Consider the following 11,252-nt stretch of genomic DNA (forward strand, 5'->3'; position numbering starts at 1 on the left):
TTATCCTATTCTTATTGAGGAGAGTCTATTTATTCTCATACATTGGCAGAATGGCATCGACAGCATGCTGACTGAAATGTGGTGTAAGAAACTATATGTGATATCCCGTCCCAAATCGATAGTCTACATGTGGTGTAAGAATTATGTGATATTCCACGCGTCCCAAATCGAAAGATCTTGGATATACAAGGAACCATGTAAGATATTACTACTAACTTCGACTTAAGCATTTTGGATCATTTGGGTAGCGGTTTGCATCGCGACGTTACAAACTATATAGATTGTTGTCTTTTTGGGGCTTTGCCTTTAAGCATTTTGGGTCATTTTTATTTTTATTTTATTGCACTTAGGAACCACAACAGCAGCTTAATAAAAGATTTAAATTAGTTCCCAAATCATGCCCAAAAAAGTTGATATGAAGAAAATAAACTTATCAAAGTTGTCATAATAAAATATCTGAATCAACAATTCTTCCTTTACTTGTCCTTGTCGAATCTTTCCATAATATCTTCCGTGATTTGTTCTACACCATGTATCTTATCGAATTTGTATGCCAGTTTTATCTCAAAATGACTGAATCACTGAACCATGAGATTCGTATCATTTCGATTTGTATCATAAGAGTTTTTTCAATGTACCATTCATTTAAAGATATCGTATTGATTTTATTGCTATATAAACAAGTCTAATCGTTGCATAAAAAACTATCGTTGTTGTACTCTTTTTGACTTAATATAAGTTATGTTGTTGGTTTCAAAATAATAATAATAATAATAATAATAATAATAATAATAATGCCATCCTTAGTGGCGGACGCAGGATTCTTGATATGGGGGATCGAATCACATGTATTTGTAAATTAACAACAAAATATCATCCTCATATAGCAATATAGTAAAAATATTATGATAATTGGGGGGTTTGTGGGGACCCGGGCCCATCATAGGTGTTAGAACTGTAGCTCATATGTTAACTATGGAAAGATACTAAAGAGTTCTAGAAATAAGCTAGTTGCCCAAGCGGAGCGGAGCCGAGTGAGGACAACTAGCCCATCACCGATGATCCGGTGGAGTGGACTGGGCCGAAGGCCCGTGGGTTGGGGGTGCGGGGGGCTACGGTACAGGGGTATTTTTGGGATTCAGGCCAAATACCAGATTATGGTTAGAATAGAGCAGGTATAAATACTCTATGTTGTAAACCCTGTTTCATCTATATAATATTGAGCAGCGGTTTTTGAATTCTCTATATTTTTTACCATAGGATTTGTACATATTTTTTCTATAGCTGAGATTTACAGATAGTAAGACCAGAAATATACTTGGAAAGAATGAATATATGGAAGAAGGATGAAAGAAAAACTAAAATTAATGTTTACTAATCTTGTTCTGATTCCTTATTTTCAATTTTTCCTTACTTTCCTAATAATTATCAGTCAAAAATAATTACCGTGGTCTTCTCTGTCTGTCTCTCTCTCTCTCTCACACGTTAATCCAAAATGGATTCCAATTTTGAATCCAAAACTATTTTCTCTCACACACATACGTTTATATATATATATATATATATATATATATATATATATATATATATCTCTCTCTCTCTCTCCACATATTTATATACATACATATATATATATATACATACCTACATATATATATATATGTGGGTCTTGTCATTTTTTGAAATGTATTCAGATTGCTAAATCTTTAGTTGGTTGAGTGATCTTGGGGAAAAAACTGATTAATTATATATTTGGTTATTTGATTCATTGCAATATGCTGGTGGAAGCAAATGTATTGATTTTATTGCATCTTGATTCTTAGTCATAGTTTTATCTTCCCATTCATCGGGTTGAAAGTTGAAAGCCAACAAAAATATATTTGTGCTTATGTTTCTGCATTGGAATTAATTTTCTTATTTAATTTAATTTTCTATAGTACATAACAAAAGGGTGTAGAGCCCATTCATACTTAACAAAAGATAAGTTGTTGCAATGGATGATTACTTTGATTCAATAGTTTAGGCTCATTCTCCTCTTTTCAGTAAAATGCTCACACTTTTTGCACATATTACACAATTACTGAGTGAGTTTATTTACTCCTAACAACTGAACATTAATGGCTCTATGATTTTTCAAAAAAGAAGAAGAGAGAAGAATACCAAAACTTTCCAGATTCGGTACTAATTTGAAGAATCTAGAATATCTAGGGGAGCGTTCCGATGACAAAAAAAAAAGACACTCCATCTCAACCATTGAAGCCAATGGCTGAGATTAAAAGATCATGAAGAATTACTATTTGTCGCAAAAAATTACTCATAGCTGCAAAGAATTACTCTTGGCCACGATAAATTACTCTTGGCCGCAAAGAATTACATTTGGCTGTAAAGAATTACTCTTGGCCGCGAAAAATTACTCCTGGCCGCATCGAATTGCACTTGACCGTATCAAATTACTCTTGACCGCATCAAATTGCTCTTGGCCGCATCGAATTGCACTTGGCTGCGTGGCTGCATTGAATTACTCTTGGCCGCATCGAATTGCACTTGGCCGCATTGAATTGCTTTTGGCCGCATCGAATTACTTTATGGTCTCGCAATTCTTTGTGGCTTGGAGTAATTCTTCGCGGCCCAGAGTAATTCTTTGCGGTGAAGAGTAATTTTTCGCTGCGCAGAGTAATTCTTTGCAGCCAATAGTAATTCTTTGCGGCCAATAGTAATTCTTCACAGCCAAGAGTAATTCTTTGCGGCCAATATTAATTTTTCACGATAGTTTCTTTTTCCTTTTAACTAATAGGTAAGAGAATAAAATTGTTGCTCAATACAACTTGAGCTATTGGTTTAGATGATTTGGAGTTTCATGATCTGTCTATGATTGAAGATTGTAGATTTTTTTGTTGGAGCCTTTTGGGTAGACAGAGTTACAAACTCTACTCCTTACCTGGTTATATGTAATATCTGAACTATTTTGCTTTTCTATTTTTCTAGGTCAATTAAAAAAACATGTGCGATAGGGGTCTTTTGAATGAGTGGACTTTCAAAAAATTGAATTCGAGTTGGAATCCCGTACGATTATACATTCTTAATATCTCTGATGCTATTCCTGAATACAACTAACGGAATTAAACAGATTTGGTAACATTTGTTGTGTTAGACTATTTGATAAACTTGGTTAGATGGACCATGTTTAAAACTTATTCTTAAAATGAAAATTTCCGAGAAGTAGATTTTGTTGGGAGAAGAATTTTTTTTCTAATTCATGGTTATTTGTAATGCTCCTCTCGCATGAGGTGAGGTTATACGCATATCCGGAACTCATCTCATGTGAGATGACGTTAAAAAGAACCGTTGTATCCACACACAAAATTTCAAAAAAGTGGGGTTTGATACTTCATTTAGACTATATTTAGAAAGCATTGGCATGGGCAATTATTAGCACATTGATAATAAGAAACGACAGCCGCCCTTGCTCCGGTGGACTTACCTAATTTTGGAAAACCATGTATATTCTGTGTGTTGATTTCTTTACTGATTTCTATTCGCATATTGTGTGTGTGTTTCGGTCCTACAATAGAGAAGAAACAAAGAAAGGAACGCGCATCATAGGGAACATATAACCTTGTTGCAATTCTCTCTTTGAAGTGCCTGCCAAGAGAATATTTTAGACTTTAGGTGGACTTCCTCCACACCATTCTCAGGCCTAAATTGAAACGCTGCAATTGATTTTCTGCATATGCTGACCTGATTGAGTACTTTTTTTTTTTTGGAATTCCACTTCCACTCAATGCAGTCATGACCACTCCTGTTTATTGAGATTCCTTGTAGTTTCTGGTGCAGTCTTTGTAATTCCTCAGCTTCCCACACAAAAATCGCCATTATTGCGACTGTCGGTACTTGACATATCTGTTGGGAAAATAAAATTTATCAATTAGAATTTGGTGGGATTCACACCGCGTGAGGTGGGCCCAACTAGGTTTTAGATACTCCTTACTAAGGAATTTTAAACCGGTGAAAGAATGAACAAATTCCATTGAGAGATGAATGATAAATTGTCTCCCAAAGTGGGTTTTGAACCGACAATAGTGCACGGTTGGCTGATCATAGTTGGGTTGATTACCCAGAGCTATTACCCACGACGGTGTATTCAATTTCGGGAATAATAACTCTAACAGTTTTATTCCAGAATTGAATTTCGCATTCAATTCCCCAATTGATTGTGTATGCTCCCCATGAATATTCTGCATTCATTGTCGTATTGATGACAGAGGCTCATCTTTGAGCTATAAAAGGGGGCCTCTGTCTTTTGGTTCAGACACACCTATATATCAAAACATTGATATCTCCTTCCTCTGCTATACTTGTTCTTTCCAGAGAGTGAGTACATACATAAGTTCGTTCGACGGATAGTTTACGGCGGTGTTTCGGCTGCTGAGTGGTAACCGAGTCAACCTAGGAAGACAAACACCGACACAACCTCCAGCACCGGTGAGGCGGCAAATTTGTCTTAAGATTGTAGGAAAAACAGTGCGGAAAAACAATAATCGATTTTACTAAATTTCTGGAATTTACAATCGAACAGAAAATTACATGAATTGAAATTCCAAGAAACGAAATATAAAACATAAACTGTAAAGAAAGGAAGAAAAAATGCAAACCAAGACCCATTTTATACAACGGTGCCCTTGAGACAAATTCGCCGCCTCACCGGTGCTGGAGGTTGTGTTGGTGTTTGTCTCACAGGGTTGACTCGATTACCACTTGCCGGAGCACCGCCGAACAAATGAGTGTCCGTACTCTCTCTCGGAAGGAAGAACAGTTGCAGAAGAAGAGAAGCTTTCGATTTTGGTGCGATGAAACCAAAGTTATTAGAGAAAATGGTGAACTGTTTTCTCTAAACTGTGTTTGTTTTCAAAATGAAGGTTGTGTGATCGGAGATGCTCAAACAACATGGCTTATTATTACCACCAGTTTTTTTTTTTTTTTTTAAATTTTGGAAGCCTAAAACCGCGGCGGCTTTACCTTAGGCCGGCCCTCATTAAACCACAATGTCATTCATGACGGTAGGGTATTACCACCAGTGTCATTAGTAGGTAATCAGTGATGTTATGCTGATTTATAAACAATATTTATTCCTTCTTTTATAGTAATAAGAACACTTTCTATTCCTTCTTTATAACGACATTAATTATGAAAATGTTTCATTCAAGGTTGAAATCATGGGACCAGGTCGATGTTTTATTTATTTATTTTTTCCTTCCTTTTTTTAAGGTGTATAAGATTGAAGCGCATGTATGATATAGCGTCACCTTCACCACAGAATATTGCTCCAAAATACTACGATTATCTTTTAGGGACCCACCGCCCCACCATCTATATATCTGTTTTCGTTTATCACTATTTCTATACTGTATCTGTTTTCTTTTATCACTATTTCTATATAGGACTACTGGTCAAATTAATGGGGAAGTTGTAGCTCGCTTAGGGTGCTGATCGAGCCAAATAAGTCAAGCTCAGTATTGCTCAAGTTTGACTTGACTCCTTATTACATGTGTTCAAGTTTGGCTTGAACTTGAAATTTTTTGAGATTAATTGTTCAAGTTCGGCTCGTGCTTGAAATTTTGTGTTCGTGATAAGCTTGGCTTGGCTTTACAAGCCAATCTCGAGCTTTCAAGCATGAGCTTAAACTTGTAAAGTTTCGAGTTTTCAAGCTAGACTCGTTAGGTTCGAAAATGAAAGGGCTAATTTAAAGCCTTTAAGAAGAACTAGCATAATTAATCTAGGTCAAAAAAATTCATAAACATAAAATTCAGTTACTAGATACATTCATTAAATTAAAAACCCTCGAACACTTAAATTTTCATATCTCACCTATGATATTTCCTATTTGGATGCAATGGTACTGTAAGACTGGTGAAAATATCCATATGAGAGGCTGACGCAGATTTTATATTTTGGGGCATTTATTACATCTACCCCTATATTTGTAATAGTTGTGGAATGACTTCTTTGTTGATCATGAGCCTATCGAACCAACACTCATATGCTCAAGCTTGGCTCGAATTCATAAACAAACAAACAAACGTAACGGAGCTTGGCTTATATATTTTTTTAAACGAGTTTGAGCAAGCCAAAAGTCGAGCCAAACTCGAGCTGTTTGGTTCGTTTAGCTGCCCGAAGCACGCTACAAACCTCAGGAAAGAGAGGGTAATTTTCAGAACGGCAGAGGTACTTATGTCATCCAGGAAAACTTCAAGCTGATATATCAAATATGATGTAGAAGCCCCTCGTCCAAGAAAGAGAGATCTCTATATATATCTTGTGCCTTTGGTTTTCAAGGAAAGAACAGTGGGAATTGAGTTGAGTACTTGGAGAACAAGAAAATCAGAGCAAGAATGTGGATTTGTGCAAGTAAAGGCCCATCTGGGTTCTCAGCCTCTTCTACAGCTGAGGAAGTTACCGAAGGAATTGATGGAACTGGCCTCACTGCCATTGTTACAAGTCTCTCCCTCTCTCTTTTTCATTGATACTTGTATAGTTTTTCATTGATCCAGTAATAACATATTGGCAGGACTACTAGTCTACGGTACTTTCCTTGGATGTTGACTCCAAAACGTAGTGAAATTCGGGTGATCTGATCATCTCATTGCTTGCACCTTGTCTAATTCCAGGTGCATCAAGCGGTATTGGCAGAGAGACTGCACGCGTCCTTGCCTTGCGTGGCGTACATGTAGTTATGGCAGTTAGAAACACAGATGCTGGTGGAGGAGTTCGAAAAGCTATACTTGAGGAAAACCCAATTGCCAAACTCGATGTTATGGAGTTAGATCTTGGCTCAATGGCGTCTGTAAGGAAATTTGCTTCGGAATACAAGTCCTCGGGCCTTCCTTTAAACATCCTCGTGTAAGAATACTTTGAAGAAGCAATTGAAGATGATGCTGTCTCACTTGGTTTAGATTTTTTCTTTAGTTTACAAGCTGTGAAATATTTTTCCTTTTTTTTGTGTGAAAGTAACAATGCAGGGGTTATGGCTCGTTTCATGCTCACCAAAGACAACATAGAACTGCCCTTTGGAACTAATCATATAGGTGAGAATTGTTCATCATTCAATGTTTATTCTCTTGTTCTTGTTGGGTGCTATAAACATATTAGTAGAAAATTAAGTTATAGTGATTTTCTTTTGTTATCCATAATTTTTCTAGGAAAACTACCAAGACTGGCCACTGGATTTCCAAATTCGAAATAGATTTTGTTTTGTCGACGACTTTAGTTCCAAAGTAGTAGTTGTCATAAAATTGACAAGTCTGGTTCTGTCATCATAATGCGATAATTTGACTTTAACGGCTCCCTTGCAGTGTGTGGTAAGCACTTGATTATTCGCAAAATATTTCCTCACCTGGTAGCCTGCATTATAAACTGAAGATTTAACTTGCTACTGTATTTCCCCCCTTTTCTTTTGTTTGTTTTCGTTTTTACGTCTGATGTCAATAGGGATAATCGAGTGCTTCACTTGGATTTCAAAATTGCCCACTCTTTTCTTTTGAATTTTGTCACATTTATGGTTTTGGTTTGTTAAGAGCATATGTAAATTATTAAGAAAGTTTTGCCTCACATTTATTGTTTGCATTTGTGTCCGTTATTTTTCTTAAAGGTCCTTCCATTTTATGTCGTTGCTGTTTAAATTTTTGCTTCGCTCTGGCGTCAGACTTCGATATATTACTCTCTTAAGCGAACATGCATTGGTGTGTTATCTGTTTACAGGCCATTTTCTTTTGAAAAATCTTTTGTTGGACACCATGAAAACTACATCATGCGAAAGCCAAAAAGAAGGAAGGATTGTTATTGTATATATCCTCAGGGTTTCATAAGTTCTCATACCGTGAAGGAGTTCGTTTAGATAAAATCAATGACAAATCTAGGTAATTAGGATTATCGTTTCAGTTTTGACGACTTTTTCCTATATTCGACGCATACTATGCTTGGTGTTTAGGTTATAGGTAGCAACCATAGCACGACTGCCTTCATAAAATCCATGAGAGAGATAAAGTTCCGGTCAAATCAAGCATTGCGTATGACTTGAAGGGACAGTTTTTGTCCCTTCATGTCATTATTGGTCTTGCGATGGAATCACCCTTTCAAAATGAGCTGCCCGTAGATTTCATAAAGCTCACTCGCGCTAAACTATTTTTTGTATGACCTACTTTTCAGTTTCGGGCCATTGTCTGCTTATGGACAATCAAAGCTTGCGAACATATTGCATGCTAACTGGCGAAGTGCTTAAAGGTAATTAACATTTTCTTGTTACCTCTACTGTCCAAGAAATAGGTATCAAGACGATTTTCTTTAGTTTTAGATCATATTTCTGCAAGGTCTTGTTATGAACTGGTAATCAAGCTTTGTTGTAGGGAGCAACATGTCCATCTGCAAACCCGAGGGGTTGTCTCAGTTGGTTAAGGCTTGGGGTTTGCTCCCCCAGCCCAGGTCCCCAGTTCGAGACCCCTAAGGGCCACCCCACGGGCTTCCATAAGAAAGTCCCACAGGCTGGTGGTGGGCTGTAGAGATTTAGTCACGTGGTGCACGTAAGCTGGCTCGGGGACACTCTGCGTTACAAGAAAAAAACAAAAAAACATGGCCATCTGCATTTGGGTATGCACATCTTACCCTTTCCACTTGAGCAAATTCTCAAGACTATGGGATTTTAAGCAAGGACCAGAAAGAGAGGATATTTATTTAGCTATGATGCACATTTGTAGAAGATAAAAAGAAAAACGAAATCCGAAAACCATAAAGCCAGTGCCATGAAGTTTTCTCAAGCTTACCATGAAGATCATTTATTGGACTTAAGAACCAAAACTTAATATTCATCGCTACGGTTTCGAGAGTTTAGTTGTTCAAAGAGCAGTTGCTATTAGGCTGCAAAACTATGAGAACCAGGTTCGATTTCGAGAGATCAGTTGTTCAAAGAACAGTTGCTATTAGGCTGCAAAACTATGAGAACTACTGAACCTAGTAGCTACAACACATAGAAGTGATTACTTTGAAAACCTTATTGGAGCACAAATCACAACCAGTCAAGTGGAGGCTAGTAAGGAAAATCAAACCAATCAGTTGGCGGAAAATCTGGGTAATCAATCTTCACTTATCTATGGAAGGTCAGAATCTCCACCTATGGATGGGACGTGATTCATGGTGTAGGATTAAGGAAATCAATCCCTGTAATTGTGTATTTTTCCTTCCTTTTATTGTAATCCTAATAATCATTCCTTATTTGTAAACACACCTATAAATACAATAGAAGAACTCTGCTCTCTTCACCTTGAGAGAGATTTTTCCTAATCTTTCAACCTTCTTTAAACCTTGCTTCTTCCCTTGCTTAACTAGTTTTCGGTTAGTATGTTGGGTTTGTTCCTTTTTCAAATGATACAGGAAGAAGGGGTGGACATAACTTGTAATTCACTTCATCCTGGAGCCATTGTCACCAACATTGTGCGTCACCGTAGCCGCCTTACCATTGGTAAACCTTTGAGCCTTTGAACGCTATATCAGATCAAAACAATATGGGACTGACGTCGTTTTATACGTTTTCTCATGCATATTTACAGAATAAGTAACCTTACTGGAAGGGTTCTATTCAGTAGTATGGTTTCAAACGTATGCTATTTGACACGCCATCGCCATCTTCAAGAGAAGTCATGGATTGTTCCAAGTTGGCTCATATGTTTCCCCTTTGATTGCTTGTCGTTGTTAGAGCTTGTCCACGTCGGTTTAATAATCACCTCCAAAACTAGTATATGAGCCTGGGCGGCCTCTCCACTCATTGCCAATTGGTTCCGAGTTGGATGCTTTTAACAACTGCAAATTGTTTTGGATGTAAATTACGGAGTAATTACTTTTTGTGGCAATGCAGGCTTTGCAAATATGGTTTTGAAACATGTATTCAAAAGTATTCCACAAGTACGTTCTCTGTCTCCAGTGCAAGATGCACAACAACATTTCTCATGAAAAATTGAAGTGTTTGGACTTTTGAGATGTTAAGCATTTTTGTTAGGATATTTCTACCAACACATTTGCTAATTACTTCCGCTCCTCATGGTTTTAGGGGGCGGCAACCACATGCTACGTGGCGTTGCATCCGAAAGTTAAGGGGGTGAGCGGGGAGTATTTTAGCGACAATAATCTAGGAAGACGATCTACTTTGGCTAAAGATGAAGAATTAGCTAAGAAATTGTGGGATTTCAGCTTGAGCTTGACGAAAACCAAGTGAGGCCTATTGCGGAACTGGATTGAAACATTTTGTCAACATCTGGATTCTTTTATTATTGTTGAATCACTGGATATTATTTGATTCATGGGATGTTTGTGCCCCATGCTTATGATTGAGATTTATTTAATAACAAAAAAATATTTATTGTTCGACGACATATTTTATTTTAGGCTGCATGTTTCATGAGTTGGCCTTGTGGTTCACGGCTGGTCACTTCTCATTTTGGGGTGTGACAAAACCAATGTACCAGCAATAAAGTAAAGAAGAACAAAAACTAGATCAAAAAAGAGGAACTCCACTTCAGTGGCATAAATGTGTTCAACTTTTTAGACCCAATTCTACACATTTTTTTAAGGATTTACCCAATTTTTGAGGAACAACAATTCTACACATATGTTTGTATGGCTACATCAAACCATGTACTTTGATTTTTTTTTATATGCTTTTTTTATCCGACATTTTCCTCTTCTTTTTTCCCCTTTTGTTAAACGACAATTACACACATTAGTTTGGACTTCGACAATCATGTATTTCGATTTATAATAAAATACAAACAATTATGATCGTTGATTATAATTGCTGGTGAATGCACAATTGTATGTTGTGTTTATGTGGGCAAAACAAACCACGTGCAACGCTTGTGCCCCCTCACTAATGCCCTAAAAAGGAGAAGGGTTTTAGGACGAGAGTGGGAAGCCGAGGATCAAACCCATTTTCGCCACCACTCTATCTCTCCTCTTCACCCATTTTCTCCTCTCTCTCGCGTCTTCACCAATGGAGTGTCTTCCGCCGGCGCTGGATCAACGAGATTTAAGTGAGTATTCAAACCTGCGAGAAAAAAGCATGTAATTTCCCCAAGTCTTAAATGTATCGGGGTTTTCCTCGTATGCGTTCGAATTCTCCTTGTGCTTTGAAATTAGGGTTATTGTCGTCGATTGTTCTGACATTGTTGAAACGTGATAAGTTGTTGAGTACTGCTATAGTTCATAATTCT

The 11,252-nt window shown here is 37.2% G+C and overlaps 1 pseudogene; it reads left to right on the forward strand.

Annotated features, from left to right (window-relative positions):
* The first annotated feature begins 6,326 nt into the window (after window positions 1-6,326).
* LOC131316624 (short-chain dehydrogenase TIC 32, chloroplastic-like) lies at window positions 6,327-10,269 on the forward strand (annotated as a pseudogene).
* The last annotated feature ends 983 nt before the right edge of the window (window positions 10,270-11,252 follow it).

Source organism: Rhododendron vialii, chromosome 2a, assembly GCF_030253575.1.
Source record: "Rhododendron vialii isolate Sample 1 chromosome 2a, ASM3025357v1".
In the NCBI taxonomy this organism is placed as follows: domain Eukaryota; kingdom Viridiplantae; phylum Streptophyta; class Magnoliopsida; order Ericales; family Ericaceae; genus Rhododendron; species Rhododendron vialii.